Source organism: Diabrotica virgifera, chromosome 2 (assembly GCF_917563875.1).
Source record: "Diabrotica virgifera virgifera chromosome 2, PGI_DIABVI_V3a".
NCBI classification, from domain to species: Eukaryota; Metazoa; Arthropoda; class Insecta; order Coleoptera; family Chrysomelidae; genus Diabrotica; species Diabrotica virgifera.
In genome coordinates, this window is record NC_065444.1 from 186,038,708 (window position 1) to 186,058,327 (window position 19,620).

General features: G+C 31.9%; 1 protein-coding gene across 6 annotated transcripts in view; it reads right to left on the reverse strand.

The window, feature by feature from the left end:
• Positions 1–19,620, reverse strand: part of LOC126880313 (zinc finger protein 260-like) — a 67,793-nt gene that overhangs the window by 18,311 nt on the left and 29,862 nt on the right. The gene's annotated exons all lie outside the window — the stretch shown is intronic.

Sequence of the window (19,620 nt, forward strand, 5' to 3'; positions counted from 1 at the left end):
AACATATTAGAAATTGTTTATTACTAAAGGAAAAATACATTGTGTCCCCGAAAATAGTGCGTTTCTTAAAGGTATAGGTAGAAGGCACCAAGTCTTATAACATTTTTTCTGCACACAACAGTGACGAAACCCGAAGACTGAAAATAAGCTCTTTGGATCTACCATTCTAACAGCAATTGTACATATGAAATTAATTTTAAATTGTGATAGTTTTATTCTTTTAATATCAATGTAATAATGTGATGTTATAAATTTTTATTCTTTTGAATATAAATGTAAGTGCATACAGAGAGTGGATCATTGGACAAGCTATCTTTCACGACATTGTATCAATCAACATGTATACCCTATTCCACGAACATACGCCTGTTTTGGATTACTTCGACAACGAATATTTTACTGTGCAAAATATGAAGAACGAAAGTAAATTGCAAATTACATTGTTGTTTATTGGAATAATTATTAGCGCCATTTACTTTCGTACTTCTTATGTTGCACAGTAAAATATTCGTTGTCGAAGTAATCCAAAACAGGCGTATGTTCGTGGAATGGCCCATATGCTTATTTTTATTGTATGATATACCAGATTACAAAATAAACATTCTTCTTCCTTCTTGTATGTAGGCTTTAAAGCCTGTTTCTTCTTCAATATTAGCCTCCTAAATTGTTTAAGTTATCGCTCCATCTTTTTCTTGGTCTGCCAATACTTCTTCGTCCATTTGGTGACTTATCTCATGCTATTCGTACTATCCTATCCTCTGCCATTCTACTAATGTGTTCGTTCCACTCCTGGTTTCGTTTAGTCACCCATCCATTTATGTCTTCTATACCTATTGCATGATCTTCTTATGTTTTCGCTTCTCTCCCTATCCAACAGACTTTTCCCTAATATTCGTCGGAGTATTTTCATCTCTGTTGTTTCTAGTAGTCGTCTCGTTTTAGATGTGTCAGGTCTTATCTCCGCCGTGTATGTTAATATAGGTCCAATTGCTGTTTTATAGATTTTTGCTTTTGTGTCTTGTCTTAGGTGTTTGTTCTTCCAGATTGTGTCATTAAGAGATCCCGCCGCTTTATTTGCTTTTAAGCTTTGTTATCGTACTTCCTCTTCAACATCTCCGTAACTGGTTATATCTATTCCCAGATATCTAAACCTTGCTTCCTGCTTTATTATTTTCTCATCAATTTCGATTTTACATCGTAGTGGGTATTTAGATGTTATCATACATTTGTTTTTTTCTGCTGATATTATCATATTGTATTTTTTGGCTGTTGTATTGAAGATGTGTGTTAATCTTTGGAGATCGTCTTCTGTCTCGGCGATTAATGCGGCGTCGTCTGCATAACATAACTTGGATTTCTTTGTTCCCCATTCTGTAACCATGACATTTACGTACTGTTTCTATTATTTCGTCCATTATTATATTAAAGAGTAGTGGGTTTAATGAGTCACCTTGTCTGACTACGCTTTGTACTGGTATAAACGGCGTTAGTTTTCCATTTATCTTTGCCTGTATTCGATTATCAAAGTAGATGTTTTCGATGGTTTGTATAATATTGATTGGTATGTTTCTTCTATAAAGTAAATGTAAGACGTCTTCGACTTGGATACGATCGAAAGTATTTGTCAGGTCTATAAAACATAGATATGCTGGTTTATTGTACTCAATGGCCTTTTCTGTGATTTGTCTTAGTACAAATACGGCGTCTACGTAGGATCTTCCGGATCTGAATCCTTGTTGTTCATCTGATAAAGTTGTTAGTTTATTGATTTTGTTGGTTAGGACTTTTGTGGTTAGCTTAAGTGCGGTATTCAGTAGATTTATACCTCTATAATTGTTGGGGTATTCTTTGTCTCCTTTCTTGAACATTGGTATCATTATGCCGTTTCTCCATGCGTCTGGAATCTTGAGGTGCAATATTAGTTTTTGTATAAGTTTTGTCATCTCTAGGGTTATACTTTCTCCTCCGTATTTTAGAACCTCGTTGGTTATTCTATCTGGTCCTGGTGACTTTCTATTCTTGAGTGAATTTATGACTATCTCTACTTCCTGGAAACTGATTTCTATTTCGTGTCTTAATTCAGGTAGGTTATTATTTTTCTTTCCTTTAAACAGTTCCGTCAAGTATCTTTCCCATTCGTTTGCTGGTATGTTAATGTATTCCTTCAATTCTGCCATTTCTTTCCGTTGGTTTCTTATGAATCTCCATATTGGTTTTTGTGTTCCGTAGAAGTCGTTTTCCATCCTTTTTGTAAACTGTTCCCAGTGTTCATTTTTTGTTCTTCTTACCAATTGCTTTGTTTCATTTCGTATTCTTCTATAGGTGTCTTTGGATTCTGGAGTGTTTGATGTTTTATACTTCATGTAGGCGTCTCTCTTCTCTTTTATTTCTTTTCTGAACCATGGTGTATTGTTATTGTTTCTTTTGTTCCGTATGACTTTACGTTTTCCTAGGACTTCTGTTGCTGCCTCTTCAATGTTGTTTTAATTTTCTCCCAGCTCGCGTTTATATCTTCGATGTCGTCTATTTGTTTCAGCTGGATCTTCTGTGCTAGTCTCCTTTGGTACATTTCTTTTGTAGAATCGTTCCACAGTGATTCTACATTCAATTTTTCCTCGGTGATTTCCTGTAGAAAATGTTTTGGTGTTAGTTTCATTCTTATTTTTGCTAGGACTAGTTTGTGTTCACTCTGGGTGGATTTTAACATTTAAAATAAACATTAAACAAAAAAAACCTCAATACTTGAGGAGCAGATTGTTCAACCAGTGCATCCTTCCCATCATGACCTATGATGGGAAACATGGACCCTAACCAAGCCAACCAAGGCCAATATGAATAAACTAGCCATGAGAAAAATGGCAATGGAAAGAGCAATGCTAGGTATACGACTATCAGATAAAAAGAGGGACGATTGGGTAAGATCAAAAACAAAAATCGAGGATATCACAACAAAAATTGCCAAACTCAAATGGAGCTTCGCAGGCCACAACGATAGATAAAAAAACCATCGATGGAATGACACAATACAGTATTGGAGAATCTTACGAAGGTAGACCACAGCTAAGATCACAGAAGGAAGACCACAGATAAGATGGGTAGATGACATAAAAACAATAGCCGGAACAAACTAGAAGTATGTTGCTCAGGACAGAAATCGATGGAAGAAGTTGGGAGAGGCCTATGGGGACGATAGAAGGCTAAGAAGAAGGTCTTTTACAAGGATTTCCACTGTATTCCTTCACTCAACCGTTCTCTCCAGCTCTTTCTGTCTTGCCAGTCCCCTTCCTGTAGATTTCTTCTCTCCATTGCTTCGTCTACTTCATCTCTGAAGGATCTTCGGGCTCTGCCTCTCTTCATTTTTCCTATCGGGCTCCACTCTGTTATTCGGTTTATCCACCGATTTTGGTCTGCTCTTCTGACATGTTCGTACCAGGTTAATCTCTTCTGTTCGATGTAGTCTATTATGTGAGTTCACTCCCATTCTTCTCTTATCTCTATGTTATTTATTATATCTCTCCTTGTTACTCTGCAGCTTCTCCTTAGGAATTCCATGTTTGTTGCTCTAATTTTATTTTTGGTTTTCTTATTTATTGTCCAATTTTCACACCCATAAGTGAGGATACTTCTTGTCATGGTATTATATATTCTTCTTTTTGTTTTTATGCTGATGTTCTTATCCCACAGTATCGAGTTCAATTTTCGTATGCAATCTCTTGTTTGTCCTAGTCTATTTTTTATATCTTCCTTTCTTTGTTTGAGATTATAAAACCTAAATACTTGTACTTATCTGTTCCTCTGATTTGTCTACCTTCGTCTATTTCCAGTTGTTTTATTTCTGTATTTTCCGTTGCTAGGTATTCAGCTTTCTTTAGGTTTATTTCTATCCAATTCTTTGTATATTCTTGCTCCAGTTTCCTCATCATAAAACTGAGGGCATCTTCGTCTTCCCGTTAATTCCCATATCATATGACTATTTAATTTGTTTCTTATAATAAACTGCTTACTACAAATTTCACATTTTTATAAGGTTTTTCACCAGTGTGAATTCTCATATGCATCTTTAAATCACCTTCTCTAGTAAACATCTTACTACAAATTTCACATTTTTCTTCTTTTAGTTTCTTGGTCTCCACGTCTTATGTACTTGGTCAGTTCTCGTATTTAGACTGTAATTGGAAGGGAATCCTCTTTTTAAAGGGTCTGCATTTTTCCATATTCCCTTCGTTAAATTCATTGTATTATGATGGTCAAATAACTATTTTAAATTTTATTTTAGCATTCAGTGTTAAAATTTCAAACGAATCGGTCGTGTATCGAGTGAGTGAAATTATACAGGTTTTTTATAGACATTAATGGACAATAATAATATGGATAATGATATACCTCCTAAACCACCAGATCGAGGAAAAAATTTAAAATTCAACAACGAAGGCGAGATTATGGAAACAGAAACAGAATTGGAAACACCCGGATTAGGTAGTATTCAGAAAACAAACGCACGTAACGGAAAATCATGATAATAATAAATATTCAGAGGCTTCGGTAAGTCAAAATAATACTTCTAATCAAAATACAGTAATATCAAAAAGATTTAATTTTACAAATAATAGTCAGTTAGGTGAGGTAAATACCACTCCGAGCGTAAATAACAGTCAGGTAATTAAGAACTCAAACAAAAACTTGTATACTGCAACTGATAATGGACCTTATGTTTATATTGAAAATAGTCTAGGCAACATTGGAAAATTTTATCGGATTGGGACAGCAAAAATTATAAATAATTCGGTTCCGGAGATTCACAATAATATTAAACAAATAATCGTTATAGGTAGAAATAAAGTTAAGGTAGAACTAAATTCGGGAGCAAGTGCAAATAAATTAATGTCAGAAAATTTAGCTATTAAAAATTATAATGCGTATTTACCAAATTTTCTTATTCAAAAAAAGGGCGTAATTAAGTTGGTAGATAAAGATTTAGATACAAAAGAATTGAAATCATTAATTAAACCAAGATACGGATACAATTTTGATGTTATAGACGTCAAAAGAATAAATAGAAAGGTAATAAATTCAGAAGGAAATGCAGATTTTGTTCCTACATCTACCATAATTGTTACATTTAAAGGGCAAATACTGCCACATCAGGTAGTTATAGAAAAATTAGTGTACGAGGTAGAAACGTATCAACCGAGATTAATTCAATGTTTGAAATGTTTATGGTACGGACACGTTAGTTTACAGTGTAGAGGAACAGACAGGTGTAGGTTTTGTGCTGGAGAACATGAGAGTTTAAAATGTTTACAATTTTAACTATTTATAATGGGAAATGAGCCACAATATTATTAAAAAATGATTTTTATTTAAATATTATTATTATTAATGATTATCCTTTATCGTTTATAAATAAGGAATTGTCAAGATTGGATCGAATGGAACAGAACAACATAGAACGGGATCCTACAACATTCATAAGAAATAATACGAGGAAAATATCAATACCATACATAAAAGGACTATCCGAGAAACTTAAGACAATAGGAAATAAATTCAACATTTCAACAACATTCAAAACAACCAACACATTGAGATCTATTCTATCTAAAACTAAACCTAACAATGAACAAGAAAGGACAAAGAATTGTATTTATAAAATACCTTGTGAATGCGAACAGTTTTATATAGGTGAAACATCAAGACCAATAAACGTTAGAATAAGTGAACATCAATCTTATATTAAAAATAGAGAATTTGATAGATCTCAAATATGTCAACACGCATGGGATAATGAACATAGAGTTCAGTGGAGAGATTCAAGTATAGTCCCGAAAGAAACAGATAGTAAAAAGAGAAAAATCAAAGAAGCGGCTCTAATTATGCTAAACGAAACCAATTGTGTCGCAAATTCCTCGGTGGAATGCAGTAGGATGTGGATACCCATACTGAAAGAGGAAGTCAATAGAAAGAAAATACCACAATTAGTAAGTCAATAGTTGAGTTAGTACATATTTTATATTTTAGTATTACTTATATATCCATGTATTATTGATATTATTTATAATTTAAACAAAATTATAATAGTCAGAATTTGGTATTAATTTTGAGAGTAAATTAAATGTAAGACCAAATACTTACGATGTCGGGATAGTATCACGAGGTTTTTCCTGGTTTTCCCTCGTGATTTACTATGAGATCTCTAACTCGAGAATTTTAATGTCACTGTTGCATGTGGTTGTCTTTTTAAAGACAGATCACATGCTATGATTTTTTTGTGACGGATATTCTTGAGTTGGGGTTGATTTCATGTAATCGAATGAACTATCTTTCAGTAAAGTCGTCCCAGGAACGCAACTCATAAATATTGGCAATATCATTTTAAAGTCTTCTACTTTAAAATGTATCATATGTATCTGAATTGCCGATATAAATGAGTCAAATTAAATAAATTATTAGAAGAATTTTTTTACTAAGCAACAACGTTTTTTTTTATGTTAATAGTATTTTGTATTTTGACAACGGCACCCGATTTGGGCGTCGAAACGTTAATAAAAATCATTTTTTAATAATATTGTGGCTTATTTCCCATTATAAATAGTTAAAATTGTAAAAATGCCACAAGAAAATAGCTTCAGAACAACTTTAAAATGTTTAGATAAAGAGTCAGTAAAATGCATATTATGTAACGGGAATCATTCCGCAACAGATATAAGGGCTGAGTGTCCAGAAAGAGAAAAACAAAAGAGTATTAAAAATATAATGAACGTAGAAAAAATATCTTATTATGAAGCTAAAACAAAATATCAAAAAAATTTCTTATCGGCAGTAAAAAATAGTCAAACATCTTATACAATAACAAAACGTAGAAGAACAGAAAGTGTTAAGTACGATGTAGGAGAAGTAAAAAATCAGGAAGCTCACATTAAACTCTTAGAAAATAAATATATTTCAAAGAAACCTTATAGATGTTCCATTGCTGATGAACGTGAAATTGAAAGTCAGATAACCAAGTTACTTGAAGCAGGAGTGATAGAGGAATCTGAATCTCCTTTTGCTGCGCCAGTGACCTTGGCATATAAGAAAGACGAAGGAAGACGATCGAGACTCTGTGTTGATTTTCGTGAACTGAATAAAATTTTGGTACCGGAATCACAACCATTCCCACGAATTGAAGACATTATAGTAAAGGCTCGAAACTGCAAATGGTATACAGTTTTGGATATTAATTCAGCTTTTTGGACAATACCAGTAAGGCAAAAAGATCGCTATGACAGCATTTGTTACACAGTCCGGACATTATCAATGGAAGAAATTACCTTTTGGTTTAAAAATATCTCCAGCGATTTTTCAACGAATACTAGCCACTACTATTCGACGTAACGGACTTCAGGGCTTTTGCATAAATTATATTGATGATATTCTAATATTTTCTTCTGATTTCGAAGAACACATACATCACATAGAACAATTACTTCATGCACTTAGCCAAGAAGGGTTCCTGCTGAAACTATCAAAATGTAAATTCGCTCAATTTTCTGTGAAGTATTTAGGCCATGTTCTCTCTTACAATTCTGTTAGACCACATCATGATAACTTAAAATCTATTAAGCACTTTCCCAGACCTCAAAATAAGAAAAATATTCGTCAGTTCCTAGGAAAAATAAATTTTTACCATAAATACATTCCAGATCATACTAGGTTTCTTGAGCCCATCCATAATCTTCTACGTAATAAAACAGGGTTTAAATGGACAGATGAATGTGAGGCAACATTTATTCGAATTAAAGAATATCTCTGCCAGAGTCCCATCTTGTTAATTTTTGACCCAGAGAAAAGAACTTTTTTATTTACAGATGCTAGTGCTTTAGGAGTTGGTGCTGTTTTGAAACAGTTACAAGACAATGGTGAGTTGCACCCAGTAGCATATTTTTCAAAGAAATTCACGCCATCACAAGCAAAGAAAAAAGCGGCCTATTTGGAGTGTCTCGCAATAAGAGAAGCGCTACGTTATTGGCAGCATTGGTTAATAGGGCTAAAGTTTCAGGTAATCACAGATCATAAACCATTAGAAAATCTTAAAATAAAAGCACGAACCGATGAAGAACTTGGAGACCTAGTGTACTACTTGTCTCAATATGATTTTACCATTACATAGTCTCCAGGCAAAACGAACCAAGAAGCTGATGCTCTTTCGAGAAACCCTGTTTTGGAATCTTTTGAGAATACTGATGATATACTACAAGTGGTTAATTTGATAACCATCGAAGATCTAATAGAAGATCAACAAAATAATAACACTGAGCTATCTTTAGACAAACGTACAGTTAAGAAAGGCGAACTTCTTTATAAAAATTTAAGAAACAAAAAACGGATCTTTATATCCAAGAGCTTTGGTTTACAGTTGGTAAAAAAAAATCATTCCAACTATGGCCATATTGGAACTGGTCATATGATAGCAAAGATAAGACCTTTTTATTATTTTAAACATATGGATGCAGATATAGCAGAATTTTGTAACCAATGTGATATTTGCAAGAAAAACTAGTCAAGAAGAAGCCGAGATATTGGTCGTTTATCACAATTAGGGCCAGCCAAGGAACCATATGAAATCATGTCACTTGACACTATTGGTGGATTTGCAGGCAACCATTCACCTAAACGTTATCTTCATCTTTTGGTAGATCATTTTAGTAGGTTTGCTTATACATGCCCTTCTAAATGCCAACAAGCTAAAGATCTAATTAAGTTCTTACGTCCTATTTTTGAGAAGAATAAGGTGAAAGTTCTCCTGGCTGATCGTTATGCAGCGATTAATTCAAATGAGTTCAAATCCTTCATACGAAACTGTGGCATAACTTTAATTTTTACGGCTGTTGACTGTCCTTTTTTAAACGGATTAAATGAGCGTCTCAACCAAACACTGGTAAATGGTATTCGCTGCAAGGTTAACGAGAAACCACGACATCCATGGTCCAACATCTCAATTGAATGTACAGAAGAATACAACTGGACAACACACAGTGTAACAAAATTCTCTCCACTTTATTTACACACGGGTGAACAATCTTCAATTTTGCCCTCAGATCTTAATCAACCCCAAGATTTGACTCAGAATAGAACTCTGGCTTTCCAAAATTCACAAAGAGCTCACAATAACAATAAAACTAGAGTTGACCGGAAGAAGCAAGACTATAAATTTAAAGTCGGAGACTTAGTCTATGTCGAAATGGGTAACCGTCTTAACAGAAACAAACTTGATCCGATAAGAAAGGGGTCATTCAAAATTTTAAACAGGTTTTCGTCATCAATTTATGAAATAAATGGAGGCTATCGTCGGAATCAGAAAAATTTTGTCCATAGCAGTAAGCTCTTGCCTTTTCAAGGGGGGGAAATGTAATAATGAAAACCTGGTATGTAAAAGGCTAAAGGATATTTATAAAGAAATAGAAGAATAATATATATTCTGACACTAAATTGACATAAATCTTGTTCCTTCCATTTTAAAACCTAATTTAATATTTTCTTACATATTTGTTAATTATTATCGTTTAAACTTGTTAATGTATTATTTGTTATTGTTAATTTAAAGATTAGAATGTTAAACGACTTATAAAACCGATTTTCTTTAAGGTATGTAAATATGTTTTTATAATTGTATACAAAACTAATAAATTTTGTTCTTTAAGGAGAAAAAACGGTGTTTAGTCTATGTCCCGAGTTTCCAGAGTTTCTACATTATATACATAATATATAACCTAATATTGAAGAGAAAAATATTACCCAGAGAGTGGACAAATGCAGTAATTATACCTATACACAAGAAAAGAAACACAAGAGACTGTAAGAACTATAGAAGCATATCACTATTGTGTGTAGCAGCAAAAGTATACGAAACCATAATAGAAACGAAAATCAGAAAAGAAATAGGACACAAATTAGAGGACGTACAACGTGGATTCATAAAAAGACATAGAACACAAGACCATATATTCACCATGCAACAAATAATAGAAAAAGCCTTAAAGAAAAACAGAGAAATACATCTGACCTTTATAGATATGGAAAAAGCTTTCGACTCAATCAAAAGAGAAAATATATGGGAAAGCCTAAAGAAGAAACAAGTAAGTGAAGAACTGGTAGAAGCAACAAAAAGTATATACATGAAAACAACAAATACAATAAGAATGCTAAATATGCAGTCAGAACCATTTGAAACAACCCAAGGAGTTAAACAAGGGAGAAGTCTCAGCCCAGTGCTATTCATAAATGTAATAGATGAGATAATGAAAGAATGTAATAAAACTTTCAAAAAATACTACATCGGTTGGAACAGAATGCAAACGATAAACTCTGAGATATGTATATTTGCGGACGACATAGTACTAATTGCGGAAACAGCAGAAAAACTGAATTATAACTTAGAGAGATGGAACATAGAAGCAAGCAAATACAACTTAAATGTAAACAAAGGGAAGACTCAGATAATGAAAATAAATAACAAGGATACAAAGGCGGAAGATAATAATAATAATAATAAAAAGAATGTGTGTGTACTTTGTACGCACGTAAGAAGTTATACTTCTATTATATGATTTAAACGAAATTAATATACTTTTTATTTATATTTTGTTTAAATATTAAACTAATTTATACTTACTACTTCTCAAACATTTTTATTAGAACAGTGCCAAAAATTAAAATAATAAAAGAATAAAACACACACACACATTAAACAAGCCACAAATGATGTCTGAACATTAATTGTCGAAATTTTTTTTAACTAAATACGTATTTTCTGAAAATACAATTATATAATAAATATACTTACAATCATAAAATGTATTAAAAAAAACAAAAAAGAAAGTTTCTATTGGGACTCGAACCAGCGCTGATAAGCGCGGTTGGTATTGGAATTCATTCGGCTTCAACGCTTAGCCACGGACACTATGTGTCATTATTTACGAAGATCGACTAACTAAACGGATTAAACTTGTGATATTTTGATATTTTGAAAATTGATCAAATTATTTTAATTTTGAATTGAAATGATTTAGAATTGAAAAAATACAACAAAACATAGAGTAAAAAAATAATATATTAGGTGAATATTGATAGAAATTTTGATGGTAATCAAATTATATAAATAAAAGTATTACATACTATGTATTTTGGCAGATCAAATAGGTAGGTTTATACCCATGATACATTAACAATTATTACGTACCTGTTGCTTTTAAAAACTATTTAAGTCACTACAATATTATAAACTTTTTTGTTTCTGTCCTCACAACAATAAAACTAATATATTATACATTTGTTTACCTTTACCTCCAAACCACAGCTGTCCTACAGCTGCCATATCGGATAATTTTTGACATGTCATTTGAACATCCAATCAGAACAAAGTTATAATGCGCATGCGCCGGGCTGATAGGTTTTAACATATAAAAAATCACCCTCTATCGCCGGTAAAGAAGTATAACTTCAATAAAAAATTGCCTTTATTTAGTCTGTAAAAATTTACAAACACGAGATACGTGAGGCGAAGTCTAGCTAGAGCTACTCCACTTAACCTCAAGTTTACAAAGTTAGTTTGAAATAATTTGAAATAAAGTGATTTATAATTTGACATAAATAAGATAAGATAGATAGATAGATCATTTTATTAACCCTTGGTTACATACACGTATGCATAGGGCATGTCAAAAAAATACAATAAACATTACAACACTACAGTTACAAACAAAAATAATATTATAAGTACAAGACAAATACATAATAAGTCGCCAACAATTATTCTATAAATCATGTCAATACAATTTTAAAATTCGCCCCAGACTTTGGACATCTTCTAAATAATTAGAGCTAAGCATTCTGTAAATTCACGCACTGAATAAAAGGCATGGCTTATTAATAATTGCTTTAAGTTTTTTTGGAAAGTTCTTAGTGAATTAAAATTTTTAAAACTAGATGGTAGTGTATTAAAAAGTAGGGAGTCTGCATATTCAGATTTTCTAAAATTAGTATGAATATGACGAGGAAGATATATTATCCCGGTATTTCTTGTGTTATATGCGTGTAAGTCATTTGCTGTTTTAAGATCATTTAACTTAGTGAACGTGCGTAATAACAACTTATAGATATATATTGAAGCAAGCGTAAGAATGTTATTATTTTTAAAACACTGACGACGACTGTCTCTAAAGCGTAAACCAAATATTGTTCGAATTATTCGTTTTTGTAGGACAAATACTATCAAACTTTCCGATGCCTGTCCCCAAACAATAATGTTTTGACTAATTATGGAATACACTTGGGAATAGTATAGTGTAACCAACGCATTTACAGTAACTTCGTCCTTTAACGACAATATCGCGAAATATGCTTGATTCAATTTTAAACAGGTATTGTTTACGTGTTCACGATAATTTAAAGTATTGTGTATTGTCCACAATCGTGCCAAGAAACTTAGTACTATCAACTGATTTAATAATCACGTTGTCTGTAATTTCGAACGCAGAAGTAGGTACTTATTTTTCTTTCACCATAAGAAAACTGAATACATACTGTCTTATCTATATTTATTACCAAATTATTTCGGTAGCACCAGTTTTTAAATGACAAGATTACATTCTTGACCTTAGAATGTGCTAACTGGAAGGATTCCGCTGAGACAAGTATGGTGGTATCATCTGCATACATGAATATGTGTTTTTCTGAGATATATTCAGGCATATCATTTCTATAAAGTAAAAAGAGTAGTGGACCTAATATTCCACCCTGGGGTATTCCTAAATTACTATAGTAGATTTCCGATGAAATATTATTAATACACAAAAAGTGGTCTACTCGTTGTATACGAATATATCCACGAGTTGACCGGTTCGCGAATGCCTATGCCTATAAGTTTTTCTTTTAGACATACTGGATCAAGACAGTCGAAGGCCCTCGAGAGATCAAAGAATATTCCAAAAGTGTACAAATTTTGATCGATTTTTTCATGAATAACTTGAATTAAATCTACTGTAACTGTTTCACATGATCGTCCTTGTCGAAATCCGTGTTGTTTACTACTAAGGATTTTTGTTTTATATAGAAATGACGTAATTATAGTATACACTACTTTTTCATAAGTTATTGCGATAACGCTTAAAATAGATATACCTCTGTAATTTGATAATACGTTTCTTGAACCTTTCTTAGAAACCGGAACTACTTTAGAAGTTTTTAAAATATCGGGGAATTTTCCGGTGCTCACGGAATAATTAATTAATTCGGTTATAAAAGGAGCTAATTGTGATGAACATTCTTTAGGAGTGAAACTGGCATGTCATCAAATCCTGTGGACTTTTTGTTGTTAAAATAATTAATTACCTCTAAAACATCGTATTCAATGATTGGATAAAAATAAAGTGATTCATTAGGCGTACGTCTTGTTAATGTATAGTTATTTTTGTTCCATTGACCATTTTTTGGAACTATTGATTCTACGGACTCAATTAGATACTCAGCAAAAACATTAGATATTTCTTTAGGACACTCTAATTGCTTATTATTGTATTCCCGTTTTTTTGGAAGGTCAAGTTTCTTGGTTCTATTTAGTTTTGTGTTTACTAGTTACCACATTGTTTTCGTTTTATTACTGGAGTTGTTGATTAAATCTGAGAAATGCTTCTGTTTTTCAAGTTTAATTTTGTGGTTAATCATTTGTTTTTTTTTGTCTATAATTTTCGTTGCTGATAATATTGAGTTATTTCTAATCCAGTTATCATGTTTAAGTTCCGATATTTCATTTTCTAACTTAACTGAAAACTTTACTTTGTTAGGTTTACGTTTTTCGTGATTTGGTTTAACAAGTTTTAATGGGAACGCTGTATTAAATGCATATGTTAATTCATCCCAAAAGGACTTAAACATTTCATCTACCGATACAAATTTTGAGAAATCAATATCGATTTTACTTAATAAATATTTAAATTCTGCTACAGAAAGTTGGCTAAACGACGAGACATTTTTTCATCAGTTGTAACTGACTGTTCTATTAGTTCCCATTTTAGTATTTGAGCTGAATGATCAGAAATGGCTGGATCCGTTATACATATTATATTCAGTGTTCGAAAATCTAAGTTAGTTATTATGTAATCAATAGATGTTTTGGTTATTATATTACCGTATTTTGCTATTCGGGTTGCAACATATATGTGATTTTAGATGAAAGCTTTCAAGGAGATCAGAGAAACATCTGAGATAAGTGGTATTGACAAGCCCGTTAATGTTTAAGTCACCGCATATGATGATTTGCTTAAATTTATTATGTACTTTGCTTAACACTTCAGATAAGCACCTAAAAAACGTTTCTATACTACCATTGGGCGATCTATACATTGTTAGCACACAGCAACGGTCATCTAACAAGCTAATACCTACACATTCAAATGAAAATTCTACATTGTATTGTGACAAAGGTTCAATTACAGTACAGTACTTATACAACTCACTACAGATAAATATCGCAACACCACCCTGAGACTGCTGATGACGGCAGTAACTTCCTAAAAGATGATAGTTTGCCAGCTTTAATGATTCTAATTTATCTGAAGATACCCAGTGTTCAGAACAACAAAATATATTTGGACAATATTTTTCTAAAACCATATTTAAAAAATGTCTCTTATTTGCTAAACTTTGTAAATTTAAATGGCACAGCTTGTAGGATACAGCATCGTTAATTCTGTAGGTAAGAGATGTCGTCCTCGTGAAGTGGATCCATTAAACTTAGAAGGTTTGTAGAAATTGTGTCTTCTAGGAAAAAAATAATCACTGATTTCAATACCTTTAGGCCATGTTTCGGGCATAAATAGTTGTTCGTGAAGATCTGCATCAGCTGTAATCCAGGAAACTTTACTTTCAAATAATCTTGAATATTCTCCATGGTATAGGATTTTTTTGTATTTTGTGGCATATACCCACACCTTATCACCCGCTTCTTCATTTGTGTCACAGTCTCCAACAATTTTGACGCATTTATTCTTACTTTTATTTAAATTTTGAATCTCATTCATTTTTGTAGCGGTCTGCGCTTCAAGAACAGCAGTAGCAACCTGTTGTTTTGTGAGATTATTTGAAAAAGATTCTTGTTTACCTGCTTCATTGTGTTTTACTTTTGAGGATTTATTATTGAAGGTGGCAACGTCGCTTTTCGTGTTGTTTCGTGTGGTTATTGATATTATTAACCTCAAAATTAGTTTGGCTTTTTAAAAGTTGAATAATAAATTCTTGGTTATTAATCGTTTTTTCAAGTTCATTTATTATCCGATTTGACGCATCTAACTCAACTTTTGCTACTCTTACGTCGCATTTAAGTGCAATTTTACTCATCAGTTCTGTGTGGCTCTTACCAGTTTTTTCGATATTTTCGTTGTCAGCATCAAAAAAAGTCCAAATTTTCAGTAGTTTCCAGATATCTTACTACTTTATCACTTATTTTTAGATCATCAGACATTCTTTTTTCAATAATTATACGAATTAAATCACTTTTGTTGAGTTTATTTAGTTCCTTGCGAACTTCATCCACAAGCGCCATCTTGTATACTCTTGTATACTCAATAATAATATAATATTGAAATGATAGAAATAGTCATGTGGCTACTAGAAAAATAATATAAAGAAAATAATTTGTGATGTTATGTGATAAATGATATGAATGATAAATAAAAAAAAACATAACGGTAACAATAACGACAAAAATCCTTATCCAATCCAATTATCCTTAGAAAAACTCGAAAACGTCAGATTAAGATAAGGTAAGTTAAGTACATGCAAAACAGTGTATATTTAAAAAATCTTACGATTTGAGCGGGGCGTAGGGAAATGGATGAGTCCCAAATGAATGACACATCGAAAAACTAAAAAATACGTGCGCAATGTTTTTCAAAAAGCTATCGAATGATACCAAACACGACTTCCCACGGAGAGGGGTGGGGGTAAATTTATAATTTTAAATACGAATCCCGCGATATTTCGCGAAATGATCATCAGATAGAAAAACTGAAAAATACACTTATTCAATATTTTTGAAAAATCTATCGAATATCACCAAACACGACCCCCCACGAAGGTGGGGTGGGGAGTTACTTTAAAATCTTAAATGGAAGCCCCCATTTTTATTGCAGATTTGGATTCCTTACGTAAAAATAAGTAACTTTTATTTGAGACATTTTTTCGAATTATGAATAGATGGCGCTATAATCTAAAAAAAACGATTGTTGGAAATGGTAAGTTAAATTAAAAATGGAAAGTCCCCACTAAAATGGAAAACTTTACAACTTTTTTTGGTTTTAGGAGCTACTCTTCACAATCCAATAGGTCCCCATAACGCTCATGTGACAGCACAGTTAGCATACTTTGCTAGCCTACCATTAGAAGAACGATCGGAGTAAGAAAAACCGGTAGAGTAAGAAATGAGGAAATAAGAGAAAGACTCAAGATCAAACCGGTAACCGACACAATTAAGGAGAAAAAATTGGCATGGTTCAGGCATCTAACCCAGATGGACAATAACAGACAAGTGAAAAGACCCAAGTAGCACAATAAAAACATTTTAGTTTTATTTAAGGTTTATAAAGGTTTTGTTGTGGTAAATATGAAGATAATGGTTTTAAAGTTATATACCTTGTAGATATACTGCCAGAACTTTAAAACTGTTATGCATTTGTCACTAGTTTTAAAGTTTCTAATAAGAGTATCAAATAAAACTAATTAATCTTAATAGATAATTTGTCTTATTGTAGTTTTAAAATGGTTTATTCTCAGTTCACTTTAAAACTAATCAGTTTTATGAAGAACTTCCGGACTGTCTGGTTTTATTAGATTCTTGTCAGTTCCGTACAAGATCGACGATCGAATTCGATGTGTGGAGAAAAGAAAATCGAAAAACGTCGAATTGTCCAGTTACCTTTTAGTTTTATTGAAGTTTTAAAGATTCTCCCAATATGACTAATAAAACCTATTATTAAAACTAGTTAATCTCAAGACTATTATGTTAGTAAAACATATGCCTTAAAACTATTTTTTTAGTTGTCTTTAAAGTTGCTTTCTTAAAAGCAATTAGTAGGCTATAATAAAACCAAACGTTCTTAACTGAATTAATTTGGTTATCGTAAAGACTAAACTATGCTTCTTGTTAGAAACGATAAAACTAAACTCATCCCCTCTTCTTTCATGTCCAAAATGGTTGGCTATTTGTTTTAGAGCGAGACAGTGGTGTAGTGTGTTGTAAAAAGTGGAAGTACAGTTCGTATGGAAAAAATAAGTCGCAAGTATGTACTTAAAATATAAAAAACTGGTCATTTTAAAAGAAAAATAAAACACACACAGCACTACGACGACTCGATTTTAGGTTAGATTCACATTAAAACCGAGTGGCATTATTGACAGCAGCATTAAAACTAAACGGTTTTAATTTCAAGGCAACCTTGCTTTTATGTAGGATATATGCTCTTGGAAAGGTATAAAATAAAACCATTTGATCTTAAGAAATCTCTGTCGATATACCAAATAGTTTTATTTGGATTTCGGCCATATTGCTTTTTAGACATGCTGAAAGCCATGATAGATTACAATATAAGGCTTACATAAAAATTATAAATAAGACATAAATTCGATTTATTTTAACATTAAAACATTAAAATTGTAGATAAAATTATTTTTCCCTCAAATTAATATTTTTCGGATTTAAATTTTTTTATTATTTTTATTTTTTAATCGCCAAGTCAGAAATTTTAGGGAGCGTGAGCTATTTAGACCTATTTTTGTTAACATTATCAATAAAGTTGGGTGCGCAAGTATTTTTCCGAATTTGACAGTCCGAAATAACCAAGTACTTTTTATTATTAATACGTATCTACCTATCATAACACATGTAAAAATTTGCTGGCCTATATGGAGTATATGGCTTTAAAGAATAATTTAATATGGTAAATTGTCTTTAAAAGTCTCCATTTAAAAAACCTTTTTAAGTTTGCTATAAAACCGTCTGCACTTAAAGTGTCTTTTAACATGGTTTTAAAAGCACCTTCACAGCAGCTTTAAAACCAGTTGCTTAAGAAAACAAAGTTTTAAAGTTTTTATTTTTGGTTTTATTGACCTCTTTCAGAGTGGGCCCTTTGATGCTGAAAGCGGTTTTATTGCAATCTTAAGGTTTACTTAAAAACCAAATGGTTTTAATTTTAGTTTTATTCTACAGTTTTAAAGCATCCTTAAAAGACTTAATAAACCCGTTCGGTGCTACTTGGGGAGTGTGGGAAGCAAAACCAATAGGGAAGAACAGAAGAGGACGACCCATTAAAGAATGGAATAGTGACATCTCCCAGATACTACAAAGTAAGGGAAAAACTTGGCAAGAAGCAACACAAATGGCAACCAAAAGATAAGAATGGAGAAAGTTTACTAAGAGCTAGACGCAACTCCCGACACCTTATTAAGATTGAATGAATGGTACCCAACACCGAAAGGTATCAATGTTTCTACTGATTAAGTAAGTCACCAGTGTGACATTTTATATGTGTATTTAAATTACTCTTTATAGTAAACTGCTTACTACAAATTTCACATGTATAAGGTTTTTCACCACTGTGAACTTTCATATGATAATTGAAACCATTTAGACGACCAAACTGCTTACTACAAATTTCACATTTATAAGGTGTTTCACCAGTGTGAATTCTCATATGCATTTTTAAATTACCTTTTGTAGTAAACATCTTACTACAAAATTTCACATTTATAAGGTTTTTCACTACTGTGCCATTTCATATGAGTATTTAAATTACTTTTTATAGTAAACTGCTTAGTACAAATATCACATTTATAAGGTTTTTCACCAGAGTGAACTTTTATATGATAATTGAAACCACTTAGATGACCAAACTGTTTATTACAAATTTTACATTTATAAGGTGCTTCACCAGTGTGAATTCTCATATGCATCTTTAAACCACCTTCACTAGTAAACATCTTACTACAAATTTCACATTTATAAGGCTTTTCACTACTGTGACATTTCATATGAGTATTTAAATTACGTTTTATAGTAAACTGCTTAATACAAATTTCACATTTATAAGGTGTTTCACCACTGTGAATTCTCATATGCACCTTTAAATTACCTTTTGTAGTAAACATTTTATAACAAATTTCACATTTATAAGGTTTTTTACTAGTGTGACATTTCACATGAGTATTTAAATTACTTTTTATAGTAAACCGCTTAGTACACATTTCGCAGTTATAAGGCTTTTTACCAGTATGAGCTGTGATATGCGCATTTAGAGAAAGTTTGTGAGCAAACTGCTTAGTGCAAATTTCACATTTATAAGGTTTTTCACTACTGTGACATTTCATATGAGTATTTAAATTACTTTTTAATGTAAACTGCTTACTACAAATTTCACATTCATAAGGTTTTTCACCACCGTGAATTCTCATATGTACCTTTAAATTAGCTTTCATAGTAAACATCTTACTACAAATTTCACATTTATAAGGTTTTTCAGCAGTATGATTTCTCATATGATAATTTAAACTATATAGCTGATTAAACTGCTTATTACAAATTTTACATTTATA